This window comes from Neltuma alba, unplaced genomic scaffold (assembly GCF_004799145.2).
Source record: "Neltuma alba isolate B1F8T4 unplaced genomic scaffold, ASM479914v2 tig00012221_pilon, whole genome shotgun sequence".
NCBI classification, from domain to species: Eukaryota; Viridiplantae; Streptophyta; class Magnoliopsida; order Fabales; family Fabaceae; genus Neltuma; species Neltuma alba.
The window spans coordinates 221422-236759 of NW_021636754.1; positions in this window are offsets into that span (position 1 = coordinate 221422).

Below are 15338 nucleotides of genomic sequence, written 5' to 3' on the forward strand. Positions count from 1 at the left end.
TCGTGATTAATTAATTAATAATTATACCTAGAGAATGAACTATTAATCATCTTTCAATTAACCATTTAAAAACCACTTAACTTGTGAATTCAATTAAACAATCATATCATGTTTCTTGAGGAGAGTTATTTATCAAAAACCCTAAAGAATGAACTATTTGTGCAAATCAAAATAGAAATCTATAAAGATAAACACTCATAGAATCATGAGGAAACCAAAAATATATTCATTAAAAGCTTCAAAATATAATTATTCAACTGAAACACAAATCGAATATTAGTCTGCAAAAGAGATCAAAATCCTAACCTAGGAAATTCATAAAAGCAACGTACTCGTGGATTGAAATATGAAAACTAACAGACTCCCTAATATAAATAGAAACTCAAGCCACGTTATTTTGTCCTCAGGAACAAAGAAGACTAGCCATACATATGGCTAGATGACACCATAAATATAAAAAGAAAATAATGAAAGGAAGATAGTGAAACAACTGGACACAAGAAGAAGCCAAGAGTATGCTTGTACTTGTGCAGTGTAAATGGCTTCGTTACTTCTCTAAAGCTCTCTTGTTCTCCTTTTATAGCTCTTGAATCTGTCCTAGTTAGATGAGAAAATCCTTTAGTCTTCTAGCTTGATCTTTTATCTTCTTTTATCTCATAATCTTGATAGAACTTTAAATTTGAATTCTCTTAATTTGTTGTGATTTTCATGGAAACCAAAGTAAAAGAACTTTTGAATTTAATTGATATTGGATAAAACCTGAAATCAAAGCAAAGATACCTTTCAAAAGGAAAATTATAAAAATGTAATTAAAAAACACACTTTTAAGCAATTAATTTATATAATTTTCTTAATTCAAAATGAGTATCTTTTGCATTTTAAACCCTTTAAACATTATAAAATCCCTTAATTATATATAAAAATATATTATAAAATAGGAATATATCATATACTTATAATCTATTTTTCCATTGTGGAGAATCTATAGGGTGCCTAAGCGTTGTGTCTTCAATCCTCTCATTTGCATGCCATGTCAACTGCTTAGCAATTTTCACATTACTGTACATGCGCCTAAATCTTGGAATAATGAGAAAATACCAAAGGAAGTTCAAAGGATTTTTTTTCCTTTCCTCCCATATCGTAATGCACTGCATGTAGGGCACTTCTCTAACAATGCATACTGATTTCGAAATAAAATGCAGTTGTTAGGACATGCGTGTATCTTCTCATAACCCATGCCAATAGAGAAAATAATTTGCTTAGCCTCGTATATTTTGGTAGGAAGTTTATTTTTCTCTAGGAGCATGTCTTGCAAAAGTGTAAGCAATACAGTAAAACTCAAATCACTCCATCCATGCGCGCTTTCAAGTTATACAATTGTATCACCGCTCGCAATCTTGTATATTTTGTGCATCCAGCACACAATGGTTTTTCTGCATCATGTTTCAACCTCTCAAATAAATTAGGATAATCATGAAGATCTTCTTCAACTGCATTTAGCATTTCTTCAAGACCATTGTCTTTATCACATATGCTTGTACCAAACTCATTTGAAGCACTACTTGCGCTATGAACTTGATCACTACATGTATCATAAGTCTCACCATGCCTTGTCCATCGTGTATAAGATTGATCAATTCCATGACACACCAAATGATCTAGCAAATCAGGTGGATTAATTCGCTTTCCATAACAACAAGCTAAGCAAGGACAAACAATTTTTTCAGGATCTTTTGCATGCCTCATTGCAAAACTAATAAACTCTTTTATCCTGTTTATATATTCCATTGAACACCGATTAGATGACATCCATTTTCAATCTATATCTTCAGCCTATTATAAATAAATAGTTAAGTATATAATTATTATACCTATTAATAACAATTTATATTTTTTTTATTTATCTCAAAAGAAAATCGGCAGCATAGCGGCTTAAAAATGAGAGTTTTCCAAGTTCAACCCATCTCTTTTAACTAATAGTATTAATCAACCAATTGAACCAGCATAACTCAATGATTTTTCCAAATATAAACAACATGAACAACAAAAATCATATTTGCCAACATCTATCAAATCTAAAATAGAAAGCATTAAAAGCTAACAGATTAAATATTTAGACCATTCTAACTTGCGTATCTCACAATATCAAATTACAAAATATGTAAATAGTTGTTTAAATAATGTTCTTTACTTTAAAAAAATTTAGCAGCATAAGAACTTAAAAATTTCATGGTCCTAAAATCTCTTTTTAACTAATGGTACTTAATTAAACAATTCATATAGCATATTTTGTCAATTTTTCACAGCCCATAACAATAGCAATCATATTTGCCAAGCAATTATGTTTGCCAACATATTATTTCATCTAAAATAGGAAATAAAAAATTATAACTATCACATATTTTCATATGTAACCTGATAATAATTAATCCTATCTCATTAATTTTCCAACATATTTCAAGTTTTCACCAAGGAATAATTTTACAAAATTTAACCAACTAAAATAAAAAACTATTAAGCAAATTAAAATATTTATCACTAACAAACTTAAATTTGTAAGCTTTTAAAATAATTTAGCTTAAAAAATAAAAATACTTACAATGTATTATAAACTGAGCTGAATTATATTGAGTGCCCTGTAAAAAAAATTAAATAAATAAAATAAAATGAGAGTGGGGAGGGGGAAGAGGGTAAGGACAAAGGGAATGGGGATTGGGAAAGTGGGTATGGGTAGGGGGTGGGGAGGGGAAGGGGAAGGCGTGGGGACAAGAAGATGGAGTTGGGATGGGAAGGGGGTGGAGACCGTGGTTGAAATCAGGAAGGGGAAAGGGTGAGAATGAAGAAAGAAAAAATGGGGTGGAGACCGTTGGTAGGGACAAAACAAAAGAGGTGGGATTGGATTTGGAAAGTGGAAGTGGGGAGGAAAACTGACAGGTAGGGACAGAGTGGGGGGGACGCTTGGGAAAAAAGAAGAGGTAAGTATGGAGACGAGAGGGAGCTGTGGGGAAATGGGGAGCAAGCTGAAAAAATGACAACACTGTGAGAAGAAGCTGATGAAGTGACAGGAGTTGTGAGCTGTGGGTTGAAAAAAGAGAGGGAAAGAGCACTTGCTGTAGCGTTTTATTGACTAGTGTTTTGACTATTAAACACTACAGCAAGGCATCAATTTTTATATATTTTTTTTAAGAAAATTGACTCGCTGTAGTGCTTTCTTCATAAAGTGCTACAGCAAGTCATTTTATAACTTTTTTTAAAAAAATTCTGCTGTAGCACTTTTGTACTTAAAAAAAAAAAAGAAAATGGGATTATGTAACGCTTTCTTTAGAAAACGCTACAGAAAGTCCCCATACTCCTATAGCATTTTCTTTAAAAAAACGCTACAAGAGATTTTTATAATTTTTTTGAAAAAGAAAATGGGCTGCTGTAGCTTTCTTTTAAGAAAGGGCTACAGCAAGTATCATTCATACTGTAACACTTATTTAAAAAAGTGCTACAAAATATGTCTTTTTTATTTTCAATAGATTATTGAGTACTAGCTATAGCATTTTGAAAAATAAATGCTACATAATAGGTGCTACAAATCAAATATTTTGTAGTAGTGAATCCACAGAAGGATGCTGCATGTACCTTAATTTTTTCTTTTTTAATATCTTTCTCTTCCACTTTGTGATTCACTACCTCGTTAATCAATCAAGCTTTTTTTTTTTCCAAAACCAACAAACATTAAAATCATATAAATATACTTATAGTGCTAACAATTCTTGTTTTTGTATCTTATTGGTTTGAAATAAAAATAAAAAGAAATTAATTTATTTGGGTTTATATAAGTCATGCATGGGTTATTTGTTGATGCTATGTGGTGGAATTATGTTGCAAGAAGCTTTCAAGGAAATAATATAGATTTATAAGTGAAATAATGGTGGGTGCTTACTGTTAATAGTCCTTGGAAATAAATTACTTATGAATTAAGTCCTTAAATATGCTTCTCCCTATGATCTTAGTGAGCACATTTTGTGCTCATTTTAATCTAGACCATCCAACTTGATCGTTTTTATATTTTAAATAATTTTTTTATTTTAATAGATATAAAATTTAGAATAAAAATAATCTTATAAATGACATTTCTGAAAAAAAAATAAATTTATTATTAAGAAATTGTAAATTAGAAAGTTCAAATATAAACCACTCAAATTATATTTTGAATGATTTAGCGGTGTTCATTCTTATGATGTCCATTGAATGTCTTGCTGAGGTAATTTTTTCCTTCTTTTTGGACTGGAAGACTTGCTGAGGTTATTTTTTCCTCCTTTTTGGACCGGAAGACGAAGGCCTCTCAAAAAGATTCTGATTTCAGATTGTCTTCTCTTATTGGTCGATGGTGGGATCCGCGGTGCTAGTAATGGGCTTCATAGTCACACGCTTTCAAGGCCAAACTTCAAACCAACACGCCACATATGCATCCAAAACAAACTATTTTATAAAATATTTTACATGGTTTTTATATCAAATATGATCATATTTTTAAAAAAATCAATTTTAAACTGTTAAAAGTTTGATCTAATCATGAGGGGGGGGGGATGAAGAAATAGGGAAAAAGGGAAGAAGATTCCGAATAGCGAAGCAGCTATAAAGGCAACAAATAATTCTTCTTTTTCTGTTGGCCAAATAAAAGCAACAAATTCACCGCAACAAAAAGGATCCGCTACTTTCTAATTCTTGGGAGTTAGGAGAGACCAAGTTTACCATAAATAAAACTACAACAAAAACACTAGATTTTTTCTTCTGATTCAAATAACTCAAGCTTTAGCAGCCAAATATGAGATTTTTTTTCTTTTTTTCACAGATGTAATCAGAAAATAACTTGTTGGAATATGGGCTAATCCACCAAGGGTGGATTATGCACAAACATATTTAAGCTGGAGCCTAAATGCAAAGAAAAAAGAAACTTGGTTGGTTAAATGTAATATTTATCATGTCATTTAAATTTTCACGATGAGATATGTATGTGGGATGAGTTTGGAGAAATTTAAGGAGAAAAAATGAAGGTAGTTTACATGAGATATACATTTTGAAAACATCTACTATTCAGTCCCACTTCTAAACATCCTCAGCGCACTTTGTTGTATATATAGACAATATCTCGCTCTGTCATCATGATAGGATCATGCATGGGCACCGAAAGAATTAGAATGCATTTTAGGTACACCTGAAATCTAGCTCACATAACTTCAAATAAACAATCAATTAAATGGGTTATAAATCAAACTATTTTTATCATCGTCAAAACACAATATTTAACATTCTTGTCCTATTTATCCGAATGAAATACACTATTTCAACAAGATTATTCTTCCGAGTCAAATGCACTATTTCTTAAGACAAGGTTACTGGCTCCCACTACTCCTTTGTACAAGTCACTTTCTATATGAGAGTTTTACAATTCAAAATAGAAAATAACTTTATGAAACTTTATGGAAACAAAATCCCCTTTGGCATCAAATTTCTAGTGACAAATATCACTACCAATTCTTGCAGAAAGTCTGTTGAATGGGTTGACCCGCCGTCTCTTTCATCAATCGACCTACAGCTCTCTTCTTTTAATTCACCATCATCAATGAACTGTGACACATAGCAATGAACTTTGACACGCAGGGTTTATTTCGGTGCCTCATTTGTTTATTTATTTTTGTCTTGCGTTTGGTTCATCACCTTTTATTGTCACCTCTTTCTTTCTTATCTTGTCGAGAGACTTAAATTTGTCAAAGATTAAAATATGTACGTAAATTAATAAAAAAACAAGACCGGGTACTAAACTGAACGAGGTCAATAAGTTATATTGGAGTTAGGTTGGGATCAGACCGGTAACAATTAAAATAATATAATTTAATTAAAATAAGTAAAAATATTCATATTGCTTCTTTTTCAGGATATTACAAACTATTTAGTTATATAAAATTTTTTTCTTTTTTTTTCTTTTTTCTCTTCCCCTTTTCCTCACATGACGTCTTTTTCTTCTTATTATTTTATCAATTGCTTCTTTTTCCACGTGGACATGGCACATTTTCTTCTCCACAGCACACATCACGAGGTCAGCATAAAATCCATTATGAAAACTAATGAAGCAACTTTAATTTATAGAACATTGAATAGTTTATGAAAACTAATATATATCATTCATTATAGTTAGAAATTTTATTTTATTTTTTAAAAAAATGAAGTATAAATTTTAAAAATATCGTTCATTTAACGCTCGTTTCTGATTAATTTACGTTTAAATCATGAAGACGAGTCTCTCTCCTACGTGGGAGCTTTTCTCTCTCCTAAAGTGAGAGTTTGTTACGACGGTTATCGTCGCCCTTTCGCGCCTTTCTGCACCGTCGCTGCTTGCGACGGTGAGGAGGGAGACTGAGAGTGCTCCGTCACCCACTGTGGCGGAGGTCAAAGAGTGTGATCCTTTATTATCCATTGTAATAAAGGATCAGTGAGAGCTGTTTGCTGGAGGACAGGATGGATAGAGAGGGGAAGAATGGAGAAGGTGGTTCAAGAAAGAACTCAGAAGAGCCGGATGTAGACCTGATTTGGAAACAAACTGATGCGAAGTCGTGGAATGGAGGTACTCTGGCAGGGAAAATGATCACGGAGAAGAATTTGAACTCTGCTACAAGGATCCAGATGATTCGTAAAGGTTGGAATCTAGTGAGTAGAGAGGACCTTGAGATTGTGGAGGTGAATTGGAAGGCTTTCATCTTCAATTTTAAACGTAGAGAAGAAGCCTTGAGAATTCTACGTGGAAGACCATGGTCAATTAATGGTTGCTTACTGAATATTCAGAAATGGAATGATGACATGCTATTTGACGAGGTAGATTTTAATTTCTGTCCTTTTTGGATTCAGTTTCATGATCTACCTCCAGCTGTGATTAATGTTGAGAATGCAATACGACTGGGAGATAGAATTGGTGAGGTGAAGTTAGTTGAAAATCCGAAGAGAAACGATCTAATGGTGCGAAGTTTCTTAAGAGTAAGAGTGCTAGTGGATTTAAGGAAGCCGCTAATCTCTGGTCTATGATCTCCTAGGCCAGGGAAGGAACAGATGCGAATAAAAGTTAAATACGAAAGACTTCAGAGCTTCTGTTTTGCTTGTGGAAGAGTTGGACATGATTTAAGATCTTGTCCTGAGAAAAGAGAGGAGGAAGCGGATGCAAGAATGGAATATGGAAGCTGGCTTGGTACTCAAGCTGCAAGATGGATGGAGGAGGCTATCAAAATCTGTAAAGAAGATTGGGAAGAGGTAGAAGGTAGAGGAATTGGGAGGAAGATTAAGAAGGTGGAACTTATTGAAAATAAAAGAAGTAAAGAGGACGTGGAGAAGGCTAATTCTGAGCGAGCAGGCAGGACAGATCAGCCTGGCAGTAAAAATGTCAAGGTTGATACTACACAGGCAGTGATTTGTGATGAAGTTACTAGAAGGTTAGCTGATCCAATCAAAGAACAGAGTGAAAGTGGATGTCAAACTCTAGTAGCTTTGGAGGAGTTTCCGAAGAAGGAAGCAGGAGAAAAGATACAAATTGGGCTGGAGAAAGGGAGAGCTGAAGTAAGTAAGATTTCTAACTGTGAAAATCTTACTAAGGCCATTATTGTATATGGGAGCATATCTCCAATGTCTGAGGTAATGAAGGGGTTGGAGAAGGTTGGTTTGAAGAGAAGACTTGAAGAAGAAGAGTCAGGTGTAGATGTTAAGAAGAGAAGACTAGATTTTGAGCAACTAGTTGCTGAGACAACTCCTGCACAGAATTGCACGCAGATTGTAGGAGAAAGAAAGAGTGTTAGAATGGCAAAAAGGCAAAGCAGAAGAAAAGGAAAAACAAGAAGGGAAGAAGCGATAAACACTGGATCCAGGATGACTGGCTGCTTTGATATGAAGCTGTCATGTGTAAATGGTAGTGATGGAGTAGGCGCTGATGATATAGCAGATGGCTTTGGTGGCTGGCCTTCAACAGCCACCAAAGAGCCATGAGTGTTTTATGCTGGAACTGTCAAGGGTTAGGGGTTCCCTTGACAGTAAGACATCTGAAGCAGATAGTAAGAATCAAAAAACCCCATTTAATCTTCTTAATGGAGACAAAACAAAAAAAAGAAATGGTTGAGAGGTTGAGAAGACAGTGTGGTATGGATAACGGGTTTGTGGTTGATCCTGTGGGAAGGAGTGGTGGACTGTGTACTTGGTGGTGTAGAGATATCAAAATGGAAGTGTTGTATGCTTTAGGAAATATTATTCACTTTAAAGTTGGCTCAAGCACAATAGAAATTCCAGAATTTGTGACTTTGGTGTATGGTGCGGTGAAGGAGAGGGAAAGACGCAAAATCTGGAATATAATTAGGGAGTTGGCCAATGAAATAAGAGGCACTTGGCTCTGTGCTGGTGATTTCAATGATCTTGCTACCCAAGAAGAGAAGAAGGGAGGGCGACTGAGGGCAGCAAGGAAGATTCTGAATTTTCAAAGATTCATGGCTGATTGTGAGTTGATTGATATGGGTTTTCAAGGTCAAATGTTTACTTGGTGCAATAAGAGGATGGGTGAGAGCCATATAAAGGAATGGATTGATAGAGCTCTTGGAAATATTGAGTTGAGAGAGCAATTTCCAAAAGCTCAGGTCTTCCATTTAGAACCAATTGGTTCAGATCATTGCCCTTTGGTGATAGACCTGTGCTTTAATGGAATTAAAACTCCTTGGAGTTTTAAATTTGAGAACATTTGGACGTCTCATCCTGACTTTGAAAAAGTGGTGGGTAGAGGCTGGAAGGGAGTGGATGGTGTAGAAAAAGACTGTATTAAAGATGTAATACGAAGGCTAAAAAATTGTGAAAAAGAGTTGATGATATGGAAGAAAAAAACGTTCCCAAACAACAAAAAGCTGATTGAAGCTTTGGTTGATCAGCTTGCTGATTGTTATAAAAGAAGCTTTACTGAAGATGTAATGAAGAAAGTAAGTGAGATTGAAGCTGATTTGGATAAGCTTTGGCAGAATGAGGAAGCTTACTGGTGCCAAAGATCTAGAGTTTCTTGGTTGTAGGCTGGTGATATGAACTCTAGGTTTTTTCACCTTTCTACTATACAAAGGAGGCAAAGAAGCACTGTCTTGAAAATTAAGAAGGATAATGGAGCTTGGTTGGAGTCAGAAAACGAAATTTCTGGTTGTTTTGCTGACTACTACTCTGACCTTTTTAAGCCTTCAGGAAAAAGAAATTTTGAAAATGTGTTGATGTATGTTGACAGCTGTATCACAGAAAATATAAATGAAGCCCTTCTGAGTCCTATAAGTAGAGTGGAAGTTAAAGAAGCTGCTTTTCAATTGGGAGGAAATAAAGCACTAGGGCCGGATGGTTTTAATGGAAAATTTTATCACTCATCTTGGCAAGTGGTGGAGGATGAAGTTTGGGTGATGATGAAAGAATTCTTTGAAGGGAAAGGATGTATAGAAGATCTGAATTGGACTAATATTACTCTCATCCCTAAGGTGGACAAACCTGAGAATGTTAGCCATTTCAGACCTATTGGCTTGTGTAACTTTGCTTACAAGATTATTTCAAAAGTGCTTGCTAATAGACTAAAGCCATGGTTAAGCTCTTGCATTTCTAATAACCAGGGGGCTTTTGTTCCTGGTAGGCTTATCCATGATAATGTAATTGTTGCTCATGAGGTGTTTCATTTCTTGAAAAGAAGGAAGAAAGCGAAAAAAGTTGATTTTGCTTTGAAGATGGATATGAGTAAGGCATATGATCGGGTTGAATGGGACTTTGTTGAGGCTACTATGCTGAAACTTGGCTTCAATGAGAAATGGGTCAGGTTGATTATGAGATGTATATCCACTGTCAAGCTGAACCTGTGTCTTTCAGGAAGAAGAGTGGCAGTGATCGAACCTGGGAGAGGTTTGAGGCAAGGGGATCCACTATCTCCCTATATCTTCATTCTAGTTGTTGAAGTGCTGTCAAGAATGATTGCCAAACAATCTGAAGCTGGTTGTTTAAAAGGAATCAGAATTGCAAAAGGCTGCCCTATTTTGACACATAGTTTCTTTGCTGATGATGTGTTGTTTTTTATGCGTGCAAGTGATGATAATTGTAGGAGATTAGCTACTATTCTAAAAGAGTACTGTGAAGCCTCTGGTCAGCAAGCCAATTTAGCCAAATCTGGATTCCTTTTTTCAAAGAATGCTACTCTGGAAGTAAGGAACCGAGTTTGTGGATTTCTGAACATTAAAGATATTGATGAGCCTGGGAAATATCTTGGAGTTCCAAATGTATGGGGCAAAACTAAGCGACAAGCTTTGGCATATATTAAAGAAAGAGTAGGAAGAAAGGTGGAAGGATGGAGCAGTAAACTTTTATCTCCTGCTGGCAGAGAAACGATGATCAAGTCAGTAATTAGTGCTATCCCTATCTATCCTATGCACTGCTTTAAATTCCCAAGGAAAACCTGTAAAGAATTGGATAGTATTGTTGCACGTTTTTGGTGGAATGGAGGTAAAGAGGGTAAGAAGATCCATTGGAAAAATTGGAAGAGTTTAACAAAGAATAAAGCAGATGGAGGAATGGGGTTCAGAGACTTTGAAATAATGAATGATGCCCTTTTAGCAAAGACAGCGTGGAGGATTCTCAATAATCCGGATGATTTGTGGGTAAAGGTCTTAAAAGGAATTTATTTTCCTGATATAGGTTTTCTTGAAGCAAAGAAAGGTGGCAAGGCATCTTGGATTTGGTATAGTCTGCTTGTAGGAAGAGATTTGTTGAAAAAAGAGTTGTTTTGGAGAATAGGGGATGGTGAGGAGGTAAACATGTGGAAGGATACCTGGATTCCAGAAGTTAACTGTTGCCTTGCTGAGATAGTTAATGTGCCTGAACACTGTAAAAATTGGAAGGTAGCCGAACTGATTTGGAATGGCCGTTGGAGGTTAGAAGGTTTGAGAGGACTAGTGACTGAAGATGTGTTGGAAAAAATAGTGAATGTGCCTTTATGTTTTACCAATAGAAGAGATGAGCCAGTTTGGAAAGTTGCAAAGAATGGTAAATATGAAGTGAAAAAAGGGTATCGTGTGGAAAAAAATAAAAAGGATGCCTGTCCTGTAATTGCAAGCTCCTCCATTGTGCTAACTCCTGAGCTCTGGAAAAAAGTCTGGAAAATAAAAGCTCTGCCAAAGATTATCCACTTTATGTGGAGATGCCTGATAAGAGCAGTACCAGTGAAAGAGGAACTTGTGAGGAGGAAATGTGGTGTTTCTGCTATGTGTCCTATCTGTAATGAGGCAGTAGAAACAATCGAACATGCCCTCTTTAACTGCTCATGGGCAAAGAGTGTATGGTTTGGGAGTGAGCTGTCGCTAAGATTTGAAGAAGAGGGCTTGAGAAGATTTGAAAGCTGGTGTGCTAAAGTGTTGGTAGAAGAGGAAATTCTTGATGAATTCCAATTAGCCTATGTTGCTTGGTTAATGTGGCTAATTTGGAAAGAAAGGAATAAGGTAGTTTTTGAAGAAAAGGAAGTAAGTCCTATCAAGGTGATTCTTGATGCTGGTAGGGCGGTGAGGGAACTGTGGGATGCTAAAGGGTGGAGCAAGAAAGGGGAAACTCATCATGAAGCTAAGGAGGTGGGTTGGAAGGCTCCTATGGAGGGATTTCTGAAGATTAATTGTGATGGCTCTTTTGAAGAGAAGTCTGGTTTGGCGGCTGTAGGTATCATTTGTAGAGATAAGAAGGGGGATATGCAGTGGGGATTTGCGGATAAGATCAAAGTTAATTCTGGTTTTGCAGCTGAGGTTTTGGCTTTACAGAGAGCTTTAAACATTGCAAAAGAATATGAGATGAGCAATGTGGTATTTGAAACAAATTGCTCGGAGCTTTTCTGGTGCCGTAAGAAAAGTTCCTCTGAGAAGGTAGACTGGAGATGTAAGTGGGAATTGCAGAATGTTTTTTCAAAGCTTGCTGATATAGAGAATTCTGATATTGCTCTAACTCCTAGGAAGGGCAATGAGGCAGCAAATTGGATTGCTGTAAGTTGTAGAAAGGAGGTGTGCCCTGTTGGGTGGATTTTCAGTCCAACACCTTCCTTGACTCGGATTATGGTTGCTGATGATATGCTGGGAAGAAGTTCTGATATGACCACTGATGTTGCTGCAACTCATGATTTTAACAGAAGTGGTATTGGTTAATTTGCCTTTGTTTGTGTGTTGTGTTTTTTTCTGGTTTGTTTTTCTTTGTTTCTTTGGTGAGTTTGTGTGTTAGGTATGATTGTTAGTTGCTTTGAGTGTTTTTTTATGTTTTTCGGCCTTTGGGCTATTGGTGTTTGTATCAACTTTTTTGATAATCAATAAAATGGACTTTCTTTTGGCCAAAAAACAAATCATGAAGGATATTTTTGGAATAAATTCCATAATAAATGATTTTTTTTCCTAAACATTTTGTACATGAAACATGATAAAACCACCCACAAATGTCTTACTTCATTAGACTCAAAATTTTATTTAAAATTCTTCGTTTTAAATCTCAGTTTTCTTCCAAAAATTAAGTTCTAGAGATTTCTCCCTAAATATCCGGACTCCGAATTTTTCATTTATAAACCCACCCTCATGACCGTCCGAGTTGCCTTCTTATTTAGTTTTCCTCGAAGCAATCATGTCGACAATTGAGAGTCTGGGAGAACGAATCTTGACGTGTAGTGAGGACCGCTTATGTTACTTTCCGGGCGCGTCTAACATGAAACTGTAGTGGCCTCCTAATTAGGGGACAAAGAATGAGGAGCCAGTTGCCAAGATGGGGCCACTTCCGAAGATCGGTCTCGTGGACCCAGTTTCCCTGCTAAACACTGTGATGAGCCCAAACACATCGGTTTACTAAATAATAAAAAAAAAATCTTGGCCATTTTTTATCATTAAACAAATATTATATATGCAATTAAAGAAACAACTAGAAAGTAAAGACAAATTCAAAACCAACCTATGATTAGAATGCCAAAATCCTCCTTCAATCCGAATCTTTTCCTTGCGTTGAAAAAATGGAAACTTTCGAAAATTCCCATAGTGCTTTCACTCTAGACACCTTCAATCTAAAGACATTTTTATTTAATGTCTTCTCCCAACCTTCGATAGTAGAAGATTAGAGACTTTTTTTCCTCCAAAAGTTAGTGCCAAGCGCGTTAGAGACTCTTTAATTAGGTTAATATTGAGAGTAAAACTTTTTTTGGTCAACAGTAAATTTATTTGTTTAATTACATTATCTTTGAGATTTCATTCTCAATGTATAATTTTTTTTCCTCTAATCATAATTTCCTAATAAAAATAAAAGAAGTATTTTTGCCATTAATGATTCGTGATTTCATATCTGATCAGGGACCACAATCTTTGAAAAACTACAATAGAGTGAATGGAACAATAGAGCCTTGCCTGCTATTAATTGAAACAGTGTGTATTGGGAGATGAGCACTTGGTGTTCATCACAATGCTTAGTAGGGAAACCTGGTTCCTACATCTTACTGATGGAATCTAGGGTTTGAACCTAATTGCTTGCTTCTGTAAATGATTTTTGAATTAATACCATTTTCTTTGAAATTTAATCAAATTTTGATTTTAGTTCTTGAAATTTTAAAACTAGCAGTTTTAATACTTAAAATTTAATTTTATCTTAATTTTAGTCACTAGAATTTGAAATAAGTAGTTTTGGTACTTGAAATTTGATTTGATTTTGATTTTGTTTCTTGAAAAATAATGTTCTAGAGACTAAAAATCATTAAGCAGATCAAAATAAAATCAAATTTTAAAGACTAAAACTTTTAGTTTCAAACTTTAGAAATTAGAACTAAAATAAAATAAAGTCAAATTTTAAGAATCAAAACTTAGTTTTAAATTTTAGAGACCATAATCAAAATGAGGTTAAGGACTAAAAACTTTATTAATCCATGATTCTTTATTATTAGTTTGTACATAAATTGGGAAATAAACAGTGTAATTTTATTTTTTTATTTTTAAAGGGAAAAAAAATCAAACTACAGTCAACAAATCAAAAGGGATAAAATGGATAAATAGCTATGTTAATCATTGGTCATATGGTTATATGGATGTTAATGAAAAATGAAAGTTACTAAAAAGAGCCTGTCATGGATGATTGGGGGCTTTACTTCAAAGGGAGAATGTGGGAGGTTTATTGAGCAGCAATTTAGTAATTTTAGTTTTATATTTTTACATTTGATGCTTCTAAATAATTACAACTCTGATGATCCTCTTCAACAAATATTATCCTCTTTAGGTTATTTTCTCTAATTTTTTCTAATTGTAAATATTTAATCTCATTTATTTAAACTTATTCATATTGTAATCTTTTCAATATATATTTGTTGAAGATGTTAGACATCTTGCAAATAAGCACATGCACATAGATATTCCCTCAACTATAATCAAGTAGAAAAAGGAGGAAGGATATTAAAAAATATGAGTATAATGTTTTAGGAAAAACATGTCATATTTTTTATAATTAACTAATTAAACTAACTTTCTTAATCTAATCAAATTAGTTAAATAGGCCATATATTAAGGATATGAAGAGTATTTACAGAACAAAATATGCTGTTCAATATCCCTATTATGAAACTCTAACTTGTCAGAAACCTTCCGTGTATGAGAACTGACGTGAGAAACGTGAGTGACAAAAACTGCAATATGGTTCAATTTCAATACAACAGCTCAGAAAAAGACGAAAATGGTGGGGTATGCCGTGGCATCTTATGTCTCAACAAATCTGTAACACTTGATGCTTAACTTTTTCAAACTTTTTTTTATTTGTTTTTCTTTTCTTGATTAAACCAACCAATACCTAAAAGTTTTATTAGACTTAGACTAAGCCAAATAAGAACTTGTTTGATCATTTTATAATCTTATACCAGATACCGAAGGAATGATGCTGTCTAGGCCCTTGTGTTCTGCATATGGAGCTGCCTTTATGTCTAACATTTATCCAACACTCTTATTAGAACATAGAAAGCACAAGAAGAGATTCAGGACTAGCTTTAAAATCACATTCATTCCAGGTTTTGATCACATAAATCTAAGAAATATAACTTTGTTAAGATTCAGACTGAAGAGGTCACTGGGTGACCACAGGCCAATAGTCCCACAATAGAACTCAAGCACTGAAAATTAGATAATGACTGAGAATAATGAAGTTTAATGCATTTACATGAGCAGATATTAAGAGATTGGTCAGAGACATGAATTTTTCTTCTTTTTCTTTGTCTTTTATACTAATGACGCCAGGATCACAGAAGAAGAAGAAGAATCCTCTTTTTTTCTTTCACA